The sequence below is a fragment of the Xylocopa sonorina genome, unplaced genomic scaffold (genome assembly GCF_050948175.1).
Source record: "Xylocopa sonorina isolate GNS202 unplaced genomic scaffold, iyXylSono1_principal scaffold0044, whole genome shotgun sequence".
Classification (NCBI taxonomy): domain Eukaryota; kingdom Metazoa; phylum Arthropoda; class Insecta; order Hymenoptera; family Apidae; genus Xylocopa; species Xylocopa sonorina.
In genome coordinates, this window is record NW_027490115.1 from 156,497 (window position 1) to 176,058 (window position 19,562).

Genomic DNA, 19,562 nt, shown 5'->3' on the forward strand with positions numbered 1-19,562 from the left:
TTACATTCTCTTGACGTGAATACGAGGTATCACGTCCGGTGAAACTATTTTCCGTTGCTCCGGAGGCTTTACGACACGAGCCTATTTTTTGGTAATTCGGTCCGCGGGAACGCGTTAAGACCGCGTCCGACAATTTCGGTTGACGCGACACTAGCGAAAACACTCGCGATAATAAGGGAATGGCCCTACCTTTCGATGACTTCTCTCTCGATTTGTACATAGAAACGGCGTGGAGGATCTTTCGCTGGGATCGTAGCGGATTTCGTTCTGTTGGCTGCTATGAAAATCTCGATAAGTCGTCAGCGTAGAGGAGGACGGCGGTCGGAATTCAGCGATGATGCTGAATGTGGCAGAATCGGCGTGATGCGTCGTGGTGTCTGGATCGGAAGCGTCGACGGTCGCTTCGGAAAGCGGCGTCTGGGCTGGTGCGAAGGCAGGTCGCTGGTATACGAGGACTCTCGGAGAGCCCTCCAAATATTAACGCACAAGTGATCGTATGAAATTCTTCCTACTCGCACGTCGCGTTCTTCGCAAACCGGAAGCACGATTCATTCACCAGGTTTTTCTGTACTTTCGACTAAGATCTGAAGTATAAGTGGCGGTCTCAACGTCACAAAGCCGATTTCTATACTCCTTCAATTTGATGAAGATCAACCCCAGTTGAATGGAAGAACCCGTGGAAGAATTCGTAGTTAAATATAATGTTAAAAGTAGAACTAGTATTATAAACACTTGATAAAATTAATGGATGTGGAAATAGTAGACTTGCTAAAAGAACTTGTACTTGGATATTGTAAAAGTAAAAATAAAATATATTCTAGGTTTAAAGTATACAAGAACTGGAATTATACTAAGTCTAAGACTAAGTTAAAATGGAAATAGAAATACGATGCCTGAACCCCACATTGAGGTAGCTAACGATCTAGAACTAGAGGTTTCGACTCCACGGTAGGAGATCTCTGGTCAGAGTGTGTGCTCTGGAGACGCGTCTCTGACCTCCTCGGTTCGCGGGGTGCTACGGTCGCGGACGCTCGTGGTAGGGAGATCGCGGTCCCGCGAGTGGGGGACTCGCGTCTCGAGGCGGAGAGCGCGTGGTGTAGCGATGATATGGTGATATGATAGCATGATATGGTATGTATGTCCTAGTTTAGAAGTAATATATAGGTTCTAGCAGATCCTGTTCCCGGAATTGGAAAAAACCCCATTCAGGTGATGGGCTGCGGCTACGGCTTCCTGCTGGACGGAATCCTCGGTGCGAGGGAGATAGGGCTGCCCGTCCTTGGTGCGGGCGAGACAAGTATACTCGGTGGTGCGAGTGAGACACTGGTGCTCGGTACGAGCGAGACAGGTATACTCGGCGGTGCGAGTGAGGCAGCGGAACTCGGTGTGAGTGACCGCGTGCAGGTATACGCGCGCGAAAACTTCCAGTTGCTAGTTCTGCAGGCGAGTTTGGCTTGTTGCATGCGTCCAGGGGTTGATGCTGGGGGGTGCGAGGAGGTTGATGGGTGGCAGGCGGTACGACTGACGTCACAAAATGCGACAATTCCTTTCTAGGAAATTACGTTCCCAGATATCTCTGTATCGAAGCTATAGAGTTCTAATTCTCCTTAAAACGCGATATCGCACCTCATCTCTATGACTCATGATAAGATATAATATTCATTGCGAGGTGTTATGTATTCCTCGTCTACACTTCAAATGCATGTAAATGCGACACTTCCTTTCTAGGAAACAGAGTCTCCAGATATCTACGTATCGTAGCAATTGAGTTCTAATGCTTCTTATAACGCGATATCGCATCTCATTTCTATGTTTCATGAAAAGATATAATATTCATTGCGAATTGTCGTGTATACCACGTATTCACTTCAAAAGAACGTAAATGCGACATTTCCTTGCTAGGATATAGCGTCTCCAGATATCTACGTATCGTAGCAATAGAGTACTAATGCTTCTTAAAGCGCGATATCGCGTCTCATTTCAATGTTTCATGATAAACTATAATATCCATTGCGAAGTGTCATGTATACCGCGTATTCACTTCAAAAGAATGTAAATGCGACACTTGCTCGCTAGGAACTGGAGTTTGCAGATGCCTACGCATCCTAGCCATAGAGTTCCAATGCTTCTTAAAACGCGATACCGCTTCTCATTTCTATGATTCATGATAAGATATAATATTCATTGTGGAGTGTCATGTATGCCTCGTACTCACTTCGAAACAATGTAAATGCCACACTTCCTTGCTAGGAAGAAGCGTTTGCAGATGTCTACGTATCGAAGCAGTAGAGCTCTAATGCTTCTCAAAACGCGATATCGCATCTAATTTCTATGTTTCATGATAAGCTATAATATTCATTGCGAAGTGTTAAGTATTCCCTTTCTGCACTTCAAATGAATGCAAATGCGACATTTTGTTTCTAGGAAATAGCGTTTGCAGATGTCTACGTATCGAAGCAGTAGAGTTCTAATGCATCGTAAATCGCGATATCGCATCTCATTTCTATGTTTCATGATAAGATATAGTATTCATTGTGCAATGTTATGTATACCTCGTATTCACTTCAAAAGAATGTAAATGCGACACTTCCTGGCTAGGAAATAGCGTTTGCAGATGTCTACGTATCGTAGCAATAGAGATCTAATGCTACTTAATTCGCGATATCAAATCTCATTTCTATGTTTCCTGACAAGATATAATATACATTGCGAAGTGTCATTTATACCTCGTGTCCACTTCCAAAGAATTTAAATGCGACACTTCCTTACTAGGAAATAGCGTTTGCAGATGCCTACATATCGATTCAGTAGGGGTCTAATCCTCTTAAAACGCGATATCGCATCTCACTTCTACGTTTCCTGATAAGATATAATATTCATTGCGAATTGTCACGTATACCTCGTATTCACTTCAAATGAATGTAAATGCGCCACTTCCTTGCTAGGAAATAGCGTTTGCAGATTTCTACGTATCGTAGCAATGGAGTTCTAATACTTCTTAAAACGCGATATCGCATTTCGTTTCTATGTTTCGTGATAAGGTATAATATTCAATGTGGAGTATTATGTATATCCCATATTCCCTTCATAAGAATGTAAATGAGACACTTCCTTGCTATTAAATAGCGTTTGCAGATGTCTACGTATCGTAGCAATAGAGTTCTAATGCTTCTTAGAACGCGATATCGCTTTTCATTTCTATACCTCATGATAAGATAGAATATACATTGCGAAGTCTTATGTCTACCTCGTATTCACTTCAAAAGAATGTAAATGTCACACTTCCTTCCTAGAAAACTGCGTTTGCAAATGTCTACGTACGGTAGCAATAGAGTTCTAATGCTTCTCAAAACGCGATATCGCATCTCATTTCTATGTTTCATTATGTAATATAATATCCATTGCGATGTGTCATGTATACCTCGTATTCACTACAATAGAATGTAAATGCGACACTTCCGTGCTAGGAAGTAGCGTTTGCAGATGTCTACGTATTGAAGCAATAGAATTCTAATGCTTCTTAAAACGCGATATCGCATCTCATTTTTATGTTTCATGATAAGATACAATATTCATTGCGAAGTGTTTTGTAATCCTCGTCTTCACTTCAAACGAATGTAAGTGCGACACTTCCTTCCTGGTAAATAGCGTTTGCAGATGTCTACGTATCGAAGCAATAGAGTTCTAATGCTTCTTAAAACGAAATATCGCATCTCATTTATATGATTCATGATAAGGTATAATACTCATTGTGAAGTGTTATGTATACCTCGTATTCAATTCAAAGGAATGTAAATGCGGCACTTTCATGCCTGGAACTAGAGTATCCAGATGTCTACGTATCGTAGCAATAGAGTCCTAATGCTTGTTAAAACCCGATATCGCTTCTCACGTCTATGTTTCATGATAAGCTATAATATTCATTGCGAAGTGTCATATATACCAAGTATACACTTCAAGTGAATGTAAATGCGACACGTCCTTTGCTAGGAAATAACGTTTGCAGATGTCTACGTATCGAAGCAATAGGGTTCTAATGCTTCTTAAAACGCGATATCGCATCTCATATCTATGTTTCATGATATGATGTTATATTCATTGCGAAGTGTTATGTATATCTCGTCTACACTTCAAAAGAATTTAAATGCCACACTTTCATACTAGGAAATAGCGATTCCATTTCTCTACGTACCGAAGCAATAGTGTACTAATGCTACTTCAAACGCGATATCGCATCTCATTACTTTGTTTCATGATAAGATATAATATTCATTGCGAAGTGTTATGTATACCTCGTATTCAATTCAAAGGAATGTAAATGCGACACTTCCATGCCTGGAAATAGAGTATCCAGATGTCTACGTATCGTAGCAATAGAGTCCTAATGCTTGTTAAAACGCGATATCGCTTCTCACGTCTATGTTTCATGATAAGCTATAATATTCATTGCGAAGTGTCATATATACCTCGCATACATTTCAAATGAATGTAAATGCGACACGTCCTATGCCGGGAAAACAAGTTTGCAGATGTCTACGTATCGGAGCAATAGGGTTCTAATGCTTCCTATATCGCGATATCGCATCTCATTTCTATGTTTCATGATAAGATATAATATTCATGGTGAAGTGTTATGTATACCTCTCATTCACTTCAAAAGAATGTAAATGCGACACTTCTTTGCTAGGAAATAGCGTTTGCAGATGTCTCTGTATCGATGCAATAGAGTTCTAATGCTTCTTAAATTGCGATATCGCATATCACGTCTATGTTTCATGATAAGCTATAATATTCATTGCGAAGTGTCATATATACCTCGCATACACTTCAAGTGAAAGTAAATGCGACACTTCCTTCCTGGTAAATAGCGTTTGCAGATGTCTACGTATCGAAGCAATAGAATTCTAGTGCTTCTTTAAACGAAATATCGCATCTCATTTATATGATTCATGATAAGGTATAATACTCATTGTGAAGTGTTATGTATACCTCGTATTCAATTCAAGGGAATGTAAATGCTGCACTTTCATGCCTGGAACTAGAGTATCCAGATGTCTACGTATCGTAGCAATAGAGTCCTAATGCTTGTTAAAACGCGATATCGCTTCTCACGTCTATGTTTCATGATAAGCTATAATATTCATTGCGAAGTGTTATGGATACCTCGACAACACTTCAAGGGAATGCAAATGCCATACTTCCTTGCTAGCAAATGCGTTTCCAGATATCTACGATTAGAAGCAATAGCGTTTTAATGCTTCTTATAGCGCGATATCGCACCACAGTTTATTGTGGCACGATAAGACATAATATTCATTGCGAAATGTTACGTATACCTCGTCTGAATGTGAATGCCACACATTCTTGCTGGGAAATGCGTTTCCAGGTGTCCACGTATCTAAGCAATAGAGTTCTAATGCTTCTTAGAACGCGATATCGCCTCTCATTTCTATGATTCATAATATCATGTAATATTCATTGGGAAGAGTTATGGACACCTCGACTACACTTCAAAAGAATGTAAATGCCACACTTCCATGCTAGGAAATGCTTTCCAGATGACTATGTTTCGATGCTACAGAGTTCTAATGCGTTTTAAAACGCGATATCGCTTCCCATTTCTGTGTTTCATGAAAAGATGTAATATTCATTGCGTAGTGCCACGTATACCTGGTCTATACTTCAAAAGAATATAAATGCCACACTACCTTGCTAGGAAATGCGATTCGTGATGTCTACCTATCGAAGCAATGGAGTTCTAATGCTTCATAAAACGCGAAATCTCATGGCAGTTCTATGTTTCATGATAAGATATAATATACAATGCAAAGTGATATGTATACCACGTGTGCGCTTCAGAAGAATGTAACTGCCACACTTGCTTGCTAGAAAAGGCGTTTCCAGATGTCCACGTGTTGAAGCAATAAAGTTTTGATGCTCCTTAAACCGCGATAACGCATCTCATTCCCATGTTTCATGATAAGACGTAATATTCATTGCGAAGTGTTATGTGTACTTTGTCTATACTTCATAAGAATGTAAATGCCACACTTCAATGCTAGGAAATGCGTTTCTAGGTGTCTACGTATAGAAGCAATGAAGTTCTAATGCCTCTTAAAACGCGAAATCGCGGTGCAGTTCTATGTTTCATGATAAGATATAATAATCATTGCGAAGTGTTATGTATACCTCGTCTGCACTTCAAAAGAATGTAAATGCCACACATCCTTGCTAGTGAATACGTTTCCAGATGTCTGCGTATCGAAGCAATGAAGTTTTTATGCTCCTTAAAACGCGATAACGCATCTCCCTTCCATGTTTCACGATAAGACATAATATTCATTGCGAAGTGTAATGAATACCTCGTCTGCACTTCAAAAGAATGTTAATGCCACACTTCTTTGCCAGGAAATGAGTTTCCAGATGTATACGTGTCCAAGCAATAGAGTTCTAATGCTTCTTAGACCGCGATATCGCATCTCATTTATATGTTTCGTGATAAGTTATGATATTCATTCCGAAGTGTCATGTAAACCTCGAATTCATTTCAAAAGAATGTAAATGCTACTATTGCTTCCTAGGAAATAGCGTTTGCAGATATCTCCACATCGAGGCAATAGGGTTCTAATGCTTCTTAAGACGCGATATCGCATCTCACTTATATGTTACATGATAAGATATAATGTTCATTGTGAAGTGTCATGTGTACCTCGTATTCACTTCAAAAGAATGTAAATTCGAATCTTCCTTGCTAGGAAATAGCGTTTGCAGATGTCTACGTATCGGAGCAATGGAGTTCTAATGCTTCTCAAAACGCGATATCGCATCTCATTTCTATGTTTCGTGATAAGATATAATATTCATTGCGAAGTGTCATGTAAACCTCGTATTCACTTCAAAAGAATGAAAATGCGACTATTGCTTGCTAGGAAATAGCGTTTGCAGATGTCTACGTATCGTAGCAATAGAGTTCTAATGCTACTTAATACGCGATATCGCATCACTCTTCTATGTTTCGTGATAAGATATAATGTTCTCTGCGAACTGTCATGTATACTTCGTATTAACTTCAAAAGAATGTAAATGCGAATCTTCGTTGCTCGGAAATAGCGTTTGCAGATGTCTCCGCATCGGGGCCATAGAGTTCTAATGCTTCTTGAAACGCGATATCGCATCTCTCTTCTATGTTTCATGATAAGATATAATATTAATTGCGAAGTGTCATGTATACATCGCATTCACTCCAAACGAATGTAAATGCGACACTTCCTTGCTAGGAAATATCGTATTCAGATGTCCACGTATCGTAGCAATACAGATCAAATGTTACTTAAATCGCGATATCGCAACTCATCTCTACGTTTCGTGATAAGATATAATATTCAATGCGAAGTGTCATGTACACCTCGTATTCACTTCAAAAGAATAAATGCGACACTTCGATGCTAGGAAATAGCGTCTGCAGATGTCTCCGCATCGAGGCCATAGAGTTCTAATGCTTCTCAAAACGCGATATCGCATCTCATTTCTATGCTTCATAATAAGATATAATATTCATTGCGAAGTGTCATGTATACCTCGGATTCACTCCAAACGAATGCAAATGCGACACTTCCTTGCTAGGAAATGGCGTTTTCAGATGTCTTCGTATCGTAGCAATAGAGTTCTAATGCTACTTAAATCGCGATATCGCATCTCATTTCTATGTTTCGTGATAAGATATAATATTCATTGCGAAGTGTCATATATACATCGTATTCACTACAAAAGAATGAAAATGCGACTATTGCTTGCTAGGAAATAGCGTTTGCAGATGTCTCCGCATTGAGGCCATAGAGTTCTAATGCTTCTTGAAACGCGATATCGCATCTCTCTTCTATGTTTCATGATAAGATATAATATTCATTGCGAAGTGTCATGTATACCTCGCATTCACTCCAAACGAATGCAAATCCGACACTTCCTTGCTAGGAAATCGCGTTTTCAGATGTCTTCGTATCGTAGCAATAGGGTTCTAATGCTACTTAAATCGCGATATCGCAACTCATTTCTACGTTTCGTGATAAGATATAATATTCATTGCGTAATGTCATGTACACATCGTATTCACTTCAAAAGAATGTAAATGCGACACTTCGATGCTAGGAAATAGCGTCTCCAGATGTCTCCGCATTGAGGCCATAGAGTTCTAATGCTTCTTGAAACGCGATATCGCATCTCTCTTCTATGTTTCATGATAAGATATAATATTCATTGGGAAGTGTCATGTATACCTCGGATTCACTCCAAACGAATGCAAATGCGACACTTCCTTGCTAGGAAATGGCGTTTTCAAATGTCTACGTATCGTAGCAATTGAGTTCTAATGCTACTTAAATCGCGATATCGCATCTCATTTCTATGTTTCGTGATAAGATATAATATTCATTGCGAAGTGTCATGTATACCTCGAATTCACTTCAAAAGAATCTAAATGCGACACTTCCATGCTAGGAAATAGCCCTTGCAGATATCTCCGCATTGAGGCAATAGAGACCTAATGCTTCTTAAAACGAGATGACGCATTTCATTTCTATGTTTCGTGATAAGATATAATATTCATTGCGAAGTGTTATGCATACTTTCTATTCACTCCAAACGAATGTAAATGCGACACTTCCATGCTAGGAAATAGCGTCTGCAGATGTCAACGCGTCGAGGCAATAGAGTTCTAATGCTTCTTATAACGCGATATCGCAACTCACATCTATGTCTCATAATAAGATATAATATTCAATGCGAAGTGTCATGTATACCTCGTATTCATTTCAAAAGAATGTAGATGCGACACTTCCTTGCTAGGAAGTAGTGTTTGCAGATATCTAGTATGGAAGCAATAGTGTTCTAGTGCTTCTTAAATCGCGATATCGCATCTCATATCTATGTTTCATGATAATATATAATATTCACTGCGAAGTGTCATGTATACCTCGCATACACTTCAAATGAATGTAAATGCGACACTTCCTTGCTAGGAAGTAGTGTTTGCAGACATCTAGTATCGAAGCAATAGAGTTCTAAAGCTTCTTAAATCGCGATATCGCATTTCATTTCTATGTTTCACGATAAGATATAATATTCATTGTGCAGTGTTATGTATACCTCGTATTCACTTCAAAAGAATGAAAATGCGACACTTCCTTGCTAGGAAATAGCGTTTGCAGATGTCTACGTATCGAAGCAATAGGGATCTAATGCTTCTTAAATCCAAATATCGCTTCTCATTACTAAGTTTCATGATAATATATAATATTCACTGCGAACTGTCATGTATACCTCGCATACACTTCAAATGAACGAAAATGCGACACTTCCTTGCTAGGAAATAGCGTTTGCAGATGTCTACGTATCGAAGCAATGGTGATCTAATGCTTCTTAAATCGTCATACCGCATCTCATTTCTATGTTTCATGATAAGATATAATATTCATTGCGAAGTGTCATGTATACCTCGTATTCCTTTCAAAAGAATGTAAATGCGACACTTCCTTGCTAGGAAGTAGCGTTTACAGATGTCTATGTATCGAAGCAATAGACATCTAATGCTTCATAAATCGCCATATTGCATCACATTTCTATGTTTCATGATAAGATATAATATACGTTGTGGAGTGTTATGTATACCTCGTATTCACTTCAAAAGAATGTAAATGCGACACTTCCTTGCTAGGAAATAGCGTTTGCAGATGTCTACGTATCGAAGCAATAGAATTGTAATGCTTCTTAAATCGCGATATCGCATCTCAGTTCTATGTTTTATGATAAGATATAATATTCATTGTGCAGTGTTATGTATATCTCGTCTACTCGTCAAATGAATGTAAATGCGACACTTCCTTGCTAGGAAATAGCGTTTGCCGATGTCTACGTATCGAAGCAATAGTGTTCTAATGCTTCTTATATTGCCATATCGCTTCTCATATCTATGTTTCATAATAATATATAATATTCATTGCTTAGTGTCATGTATACCTCGTATTCACCTCAAAAGAATGTAAATGCGACACTTCCTTGCTAGGAAATAGCGTTGGCAGATGTCTACGTATCGAACCAACAGATTTCTAATGCTTCTTAAATCACCATATCGCATCCCATTTCTATGTTTCATGATAAGATATAATATTCATTGTGCAGTGCTATGTATACCTCGTATTCACATCAAAAGAATGTAAATGCGACACTTCCTTGCTGGGAAATAGCGTTGCAGATGTATACGTATCGAAGCAATAGACTTCTAATGCTTCATAAATCGCCATATCGCATCTCATTTCTATGTTTCATGATAAGATATAATATTCATTGTGCAGTGTTATGTATATCTCGTCTATACTTGAAATGAATGTAAATATGTCACTTCCTTGCTAGGAAATAGGGTTTGCAGATGTCTACGTATCGAAGCAATGGAGTTCTAATGCTTCTTAAATCGTCAAATCGCATCTCATATCTACGTTTCCTGATAAGATATAATATTCATTGCGAAGTGTCATGTATACCTCGTACTCCTTTCAAAAGAATGTAAGTGCAACACTTCCTTGCTAGGAAGTAGCGTTTGCAGATGTCTACGTATTGAAGCAATAGTGTTCTAGTGCTTCTGAAATCGCGATATCGCATCCCATTTCTATGTTTCATGATAAGATATAATATTCATTGTGCAGTGTTATGTGTACCTCGTATTCACTTCAAAAGAATGTAAATGCGACACTTCCTTGCTAGAAAATAGCATTTGCAGATGTCTACGTATCGAAGCAATAGGTATCTAATACTTCTTAAATCGCCATATCGCTTCTCATTTCTATGTTTCATGATAATATATGATATTCACTGCGAAGTGTCATGTATACCTCGCATACACTTCAAATGAATGTAAATGCGACACTTCCTTGCTAGGAAATTGCGTTTGCAGATGTCTACGTATCGAAGCAATAGTGTTCTGATGCTTCATAAATCGCGATATCGCACCTCATATCTATGTTTCATGATAATATATAATATTCATTGCGAAGTGTCATGTATACCTCGCATAAACTTCAAATGAATCTGAATGCGACAGTTCCTTGCTAGGAAGTAGTGTTTGCAGATATCTAGTATCGAAGCAATAGTGTTCTAATGCTTCTTAAATCGCGATATCGCACCTCATATCTATGTTTCATGATAATATATAATATTCATTGCGAAGTGTCATGTATACCTCGCATAAACTTCAAATGAATCTGAATGCGACAGTTCCTTGCTAGGAAGTAGTGTTTGCAGATATCTAGTATCGAAGCAATAGTGTTCTAATGCTTCTTAAATCGCGATAACGCATCTCATATCTATGTTTCATGATAATATATAATATTCACTGCGAAGTGTCATGTATACCTCGCATACACTTCAAATGAATGGAAATGCGACACTTCCTTGCTAGGAAGTAGTGTTTGCAGATATCTAGTATCGAAGCAATAGAGTTCTAAAGCTTCTTAAATCGCGATATCGCATTTCATTTCTATGTTTCATGATAAGATATAATATACGTTGTGGAGTGTTATGTATACCTCGTATTCACTTCAAAAGAATGTAAATGCGACACTTCCTTGCTAGGAAATAGCGTTTGCAGATGTCTACGTATCGAAGCAATAGAATTGTAATGCTTCTTAAATCGCGATATCGCATCTCAGTTCTATGTTTTATGATAAGATATAATATTCATTGTGCAGTGTTATGTATATCTCGTCTACTCGTCAAATGAATGTAAATGCGACACTTCCTTGCTAGGAAATAGCGTTTGCCGATATCTACGTATCGAAGCAATAGTGTTCTAATGCTTCTTATATTGCCATATCGCTTCTCATATCTATGTTTCATAATAATATATAATATTCATTGCTTAGTGTCATGTATACCTCGTATTCACCTCAAAAGGATGTAAATGCGACACTTCCTTGCTAGGAAATAGCGTTGGCAGATGTCTACGTATCGAACCAATAGATTTCTAATGCTTCTTAAATCACCATATCGCATCCCATTTCTATGTTTCATGATAAGATATAATATTCATTGTGCAGTGTTATGTATACCTCGTATTCACATCAAAAGAATGTAAATGCGACACTTCCTTGCCGGGAAATAGCGTTGCAGATGTATACGTATCGAAGCAATAGACTTCTAATGCTTCATAAATCGCCATATCGCATCTCATTTCTATGTTTCATGATAAGATATAATATTCATTGTGCAGTGTTATGTATATCTCGTCTATACTTGAAATGAATGTAAATATGTCACTTCCTTGCTAGGAAATAGGGTTTGCAGATGTCTACGTATCGAAGCAATGGAGTTCTAATGCTTCTTAAATCGTCAAATCGCATCTCATATCTACGTTTCCTGATAAGATATAATATTCATTGCGAAGTGTCATGTATACCTCGTACTCCTTTCAAAAGAATGTAAGTGCAACACTTCCTTGCTAGGAAGTAGCGTTTGCAGATGTCTACGTATTGAAGCAATAGTGTTCTAGTGCTTCTGAAATCGCGATATCGCATCCCATTTCTATGTTTCATGATAAGATATAATATTCATTGTGCAGTGTTATGTGTACCTCGTATTCACTTCAAAAGAATGTAAATGCGACACTTCCTTGCTAGAAAATAGCATTTGCAGATGTCTACGTATCGAAGCAATAGATTTCTAAAGCTTGCTAATTCGCGATATCGCATCTCATATCTATGTTTCATGATAATATATAATATTCATTGCGAAATGTCATGTATACATCGCATACACTTCAAATGAATGTGAATGCGACAGTTCCTTGCTAGGAAATAGCGTTTGCGGAAGTCTACGTATCGAAACAATAGATTTCTAAAGTATGCTAATTCGCGTTATCGCATCTCATATCAATGTTTCATGATAATATATAATATTCATTGCGAAGTGTCATATATGCCTCGCATACACTTCAAAAGAATGTGAATGCGGCTGTACCTTGCTAGGAAATAGTGTTTGCAGTTATCTACGTATCGAAGCAATAGAGTTCTAAAGCTTCTTAAATCGCGATATCGCATCACATTTCTATGTTTCATGATAAGATATCATATTCATTGTGCAGTGTTATGAATAGCTCGTATTCACTTAAAAAGAATATAAATGCGACACTTCCGTGCTAGGAAATAGCGTTTGCAGATGTCTACGTATCAAGGCAATAGATTTCTAATGCTTCTTAAATCGTCATATCGCATCATATTTCCATGTTTCATGATAAGATATAATATTCATTGCGAAGTGTCATGTATACCTCGTATTCCTTTCAATAGAATGTAAATGCGACACTTCCTTGCTAGGAAGTAGCAAGGAAGTTTGCAGATGTCTACGTATCGAACCAATAGATTTCTAATGCTTCTTAAATCGCCATACCGCATGACATTTCTATGTTTCATGATAAGATATAATATTCATTGCGAAGTGTCATGTGTACCTCGTATTCCTTTCAAAAGAATGTAAATGCGACACTTCTTTGCTAGGAAGTAGCGTTTGCAGATGTCTACGTATCGAAGCAATAGATTTCCAAAGCTTGCTAATTCGCGATATCGCATCTCATATCTATGTTTCATGATGATATATAACATTCATTGCGAAGTTTCATGTATACCTCGCATACAATTCAAACGAATGTGAATGCGACAGTTCCTTGCTAGGAAATAGTGTTTGCAGATGTCTACGTATCGAAGCAATAGAGTTCTAATGCTTCTTAAATCGCGATATCGCATCTCATTTCTATGTTTCATGATAAGATATAATATTCATTGCGAGGTGTCATATATACCTCGTAATCACTTCTAAAGAATGTAAATGCGACACTTCCTTCCTAGGAAGTTGCGTTTGCAGATGTCTACGTATCGAAGCAATAGATTTCTAATGCTTCTTATATCGCCATATCGCATCTCATTTCTATGTTTCATGATAAGATTTAATATTCACTATGCAGTGTTATGTATATCTCGTCTATACTTCAAATGGATGTAAATGCGACACTTCCTTGCTAGGAAATAGCGTTTGCAGATGTCTACGTACCGAAGCAATAGAGTTCTAATGCTTCTTAAATCGCGATATCGCATCTCATTTCTATGTTTCGTGATAAGATATAATACTCATTGTGCATTGTTATGTATACCTCGTATTCACTTCAAAAGAATGTAAGTGCGATACTTCCTTGCTAGGATGTAGCGTTTCCAGATGTCTACGTATCGAAGGAATAGGGTTCTAGTGCCTCCTAATACGCGATATCGCATCTCATATCAATGTTTCGTGATAAGATATAATATTCATTACGAAGTTTTATGTATTCCTCGTCTACTCTTGAAAAGAATGTAAATGCTACACTTCCTTGCTAGGAAATAGCGTTTGCAGATGTCTACGTATCGAAGAAATAGAGTTTTATGCTTCTTAAATCGGGATATCGCATCTCATTTCTATGTTTCATGACAAGATATAATATTCATTGCGAGGTGTCATGAATACCTCGTCTACACTTCAATCGAATGTAAATGAGACTCTTCCTTGCTAGAAAGTAGCGTGTGCAGATGTCTAGGTATCGCAGCAATAGGGTTCTAAAGCTTATTACATCGCGATATCGCTACTCATTTTTATGTTTCGTGATAACATGTAATATTCATTGTGCAGTGTTATGTGTACCTCCTATTCACTACAAAACAATGTAAATGCGACACTTCCTTGCTAGGACATAGCGATTGCAGATGACTACGAATCGTAGCAATAGTGTTGCAATACTTCTTAAGACGCGATGTCGCATCTCATTTCTATATCTCATGATTAGACATAATATGCATTGCGATGTGTTACGTATTTCTCGTCTACACTTCAAATGAATGTAAATGCGACACTTTCTTGCTAGGATATAGCGTTTGCAGATGTCTACGTATCGAAGCAGTAGAGTTCTAATGCTTTTTAAAACGTGATATCGCCACTCTTTTCTATGTTTCATGATAAGAAATAATATGCATCGCGAAGTGTTATGTATACCTCGTCTACACATCAAAAGAATGTAAATGCCACACCTCCTTGCTAGGAAATAGCGATTCCACATATCTACGTATCGAAGCAATAGGGTTCTAATGCTTGTTTAAACGCGATATCGCATCTCATTTCTATGTATCTGGATATGATATAATATTCATTGCGATGTGTTATGTATACCTCATCTACACTTCAAATGAATGTAAATGCGAATCTTCCTTGTTAGGAAATAGCGTTTGCAGATGTCTACGTATCGAAGCAATAGACTTCTAATACTTCTTAAAACGCGATATCGCATCACATTTCTATGCTTCATGATAAGATATAATCTTCATTGGGAAGTTTCGTGTACACCTCGTGTACACTTCAAAAGAATGTAAATGCCACACTTCCTTGCTTCGGAGTAGCGTTTCCAGAAGTCTACATATCGATGCAATAGATTTCTAATACTTCATGTAGCGCTATATCGCATCTCATATCTATGTCTCATGTTAAGGTGCAACGTCAACGCAAGCGTTACGTATATCTCGTCTGCACTTGAAAATAATGCAAATACCGCACTTGCTTGCTACGTAACAGTGTTTCTAGATGTCTACGAATCGAGGCATAGGAGTTCTAATGCTTGATGGAACGCGATATAGCATTTCACATCAATAGTTCGAAGTATGTATGTAGATTTTAATGCACTGTATATATCATTATGCTCATCTGCTTCTGCGCCCCAAAAGTGTGGTTTCCATACTTCCTGACAAGAGGATAGCGATTCTGGTTGTAAATGTGTCGAAGCAATATAGTTCTAATACATCATTCATCACGATCTCGCATCACATTTCAATGTGTAATGTAAGATGTAATATTCAATGCAGCGCGTTACGTTTAACTTTTCAACACTTCTAGCGAATTTGAACCCTACACTCCCTTGCAGGGGAATAGCGTTTTTAGATATCTACTTGTCCAAGCAATAAAGTTCTATTACTTTATTCAGATCGATGTCGCATCTCATTTCAATGCCGCGTGTTGAGATTTAATATTCAATGAAACGCGTTACGTTTATCTGCTTCTACACGTCAACAGTATAAAAATCCTACAATATCTTGCCAGGAGGTAGCGTTTCTAGATGTGCACGTATTAAAGCAATAGATTTCTAATGCTATATAAATCGCGATATCGCATTTGATATCAACAGTTCGAAGTATGTAAGTAGATAAAAATACTCTACACATCTCGTAATGCTTGTCTGCATATACACGCCAAAAGACTGTGATTTCTACACTTCCTTGCGAGGGAATTGCGTTCTTAGATGTCTACTTTTCGAAGCAATAGAGTTCTATTGCTTCATCCAACACGATGTCGCAAGTCATTTCAATGATTCATGGTAAATTGCAATGTTCTATGCAATATGTTACATTTGTCTGCATCTAGACCTTAGAAGGATGTGAATCCTATACTTACTTGCAACAGAATATCGTTTCCAGATCTCTACGTGTCAAAGCAAGACATTTCTAATACTTCATGCAGCGCAATGACGCATCTCATTTACACGTTTCAAAGCAAAGAATCTGTAATCATATATCCATAACATTATGCTTAACTGTCAGAGGTCTTCAATAGAATGTGAACTATATAATTCCATGCAACGGCATGGCGCTCCGTAGTTTCTGTCTGTTAAAGCAATCGAGCTAGAATTCTCCATGCAATGCGCTGGCGCATCCCATTTCATCGTTTTAAAGTAAGAATGCTGTAATCTCTTATGCATAGCTCTATGCTTATCTGCTTTAAAACTTCATAAGAATGTAAATTCTACAGCTCCATGCAACAGGATTGCCCTTCGTAGTGTCTACATGTCGAGACAATAGAGTACTAATGCATCATACCATGCCATGACTCATCTCATTTCAACGTTTCGAATTAAGTAAGCTTTAATCTTCTATGAAAAGCATTATAATTATCTGCTTCTACTCTACAAAAGAATGAGAATTCTATAGATCCAAGCAACAGGAGGGCAGGCCCTCCACCATCCTACTGCTTGCCCTGATGCGGGCAAAGGATTCCCAGGGCCACTCAAACCGCGACCAACATCTATCTTATACTCTAACCGATTCATCGTTATGCGTTTTCCATTAAGCTTGCCGGGATCAGTGATATCGATTCGCTCAATCTAAATTATTACTTTCTATTTAAGTTTCTCGATTTTTTTAGTTTCTCTCACGATATCGTCTATTTCGTTGTACCTTACCCTTACAGTATAGTATATAATCTGTTGTTTGATATTTCTAGGATTTCCTCTTAATAAATTCAATGCTTCCACATATTTTCTTTCTCTTTCTCTTTAGTTACATTGTTGTTATTTTATGCTTTTCACCCTCCACATTCCCTCTCTACACCATCTCGGAACAGGCGTTATACGATTACTGCAGGATGACGCCCCGGTCTCGTTATACCGAGATCGAGTGTTCTCTCTTGCATCCGTTGATTTATATATGTTATATATTGAAGAATATTTCCTCTTATCCTTTGTATTTTTCGAATGAAATTACATTGACAGAAGTACGAGTTAGTTCTGCACGCCTATTTGAAACAACATTAAATCACCTTGTTAAACAATAATATATTAAATGTGACTTGGACTTTTAAATTTGAATTTATAAACATCTAACAGGTAAATATGTTTTTCTTAGAATTCATATCGTTATACATTCAGTGATTTATTGTGTGCTGTGATTTGATATATTAACTGCTTGATTATATTTTACAATGAACTTTCCGCACCAAACATTGTTTTTACTCCTGATGGGAGTGGATAGTTCTTCGTTTTATATTCTTATATCGCACTGATTACAAAAGTATATGATATCCTTTTTATGCAGTCATGTATAATTATGTACATACAAATTCGCGATTAAGTAGCTATGTGTTCAAATTAAATTCCGAATAATGCACTAAAAAGCATCCCAGATAACAAACGGCAAGATGGTAGCGACACCATGCCGGCACTATATTGCCACTTCCGAGGAGTGTCAACTGATTCGTAGTCATCTGTGACCGGATTCGTTAACTAAAATGCCAGAACGTGTTACCAGCACGTTCTAGACAAGCGAATCGCGCAGCACCAGCACCATGGTGACACGCGTATCATCGCTCCATTCATGAATCTCCTCAGCAATGACGCAGGATCACATTTGGCAATGGGGAACCTGTGCTTTCATACAAATTAGAACCGTTAGATGTCAGTAGATGTTCAGCATATGGCTAATGATAGACATTTTGATGGTCGTTTTCCTATATTTATAGTTATTGAGCGAGTCGTATATATTTCTTTCAATCCATCACAGACTAAAAATATTATTTATAAAAAAAAATATTACTTATAAAACAAAAATTCATGCTGTTGCGTCCCTAACTTCGCCTTGTGCAATTTTTGAAATAACATGCTCTCATCGTATTTAATGTAACCTTCAATTGCATGAATTTGTAACAATAAATTGAAGAAAATATATATAAATAAGTGTATATATTTTTATGACAAAGTAATTATCGACTTTATGGAAAAAATCGCCCTATCGAGCTAGTTTATAGAAAATAATAAAATCGAGTTCTTATATCTTTGTTTTGTGCCGGTGTATCTATTTTGGAATCAAAATAAATAAATTGCGCAGTTTAGTCATTTTTCATATTTGCTTATAATTTTTATGGAAACAGCTTTCCCATTAGTAAATGTCAGCCTACGCCACAACCACGCGTGTAGCTATGGTGAGCTGATAGTGTCATTGTCACGGCCGTGGTGCTTTAATAGTGCCGTTATACGAATGCCGCCCCAGTACTAACAGTATACCATTTCGAAAGCTGAGTAGGAGCACTTTGTTAGCACAGTTCTGTCACGGAATTCGTTCCATCCGTTGTCATTGGCGTGCCAATCGCTGGCTGTTTGAGATATTGTAGTGCATGAGACAGAATTGTTCCTTATCATCGTCATGGAGATGGATTTTCACTCCCCCCTTTTTGAATTTTTTAAATTATTGTTTGGAATTTTTGCCGTTTCTGTATCTCTATGGCCGCATTGTGGATTCAACTTATGTACGATCTTTTTGGTCTTCATCTTTTCTTACATGTAATATTATATATGTGATGCACGTTTGTTATGTAATGCTCCGATTTGTAAGCCTCAGATACTTTTATTCTTTGGTAAAGCCACTTATTCGATTAATATATATTTATTAGACATAGATATAAACAATTAGAAAAATGTTATTAAAACGCTATTAAATATGTTGTTGCAATCATATATTTAAGGTCTGAAGATGTAGATGCAATTAATGTCCGATATTTTACGTGATCCAATCGACGTATCGAGTGAGGCTATGAAATATAAAAATCTTTTACTATTCTTCGACCCCTTTACATGTTAAATGAATGACTAGTTGTGCAAGACAAGAAGCCTGAATTAGTGAGATATCTAGGAACATAAGTAATTTGTAAATAACACATCTTTTCTCTTTGAAATATTTGCCTTT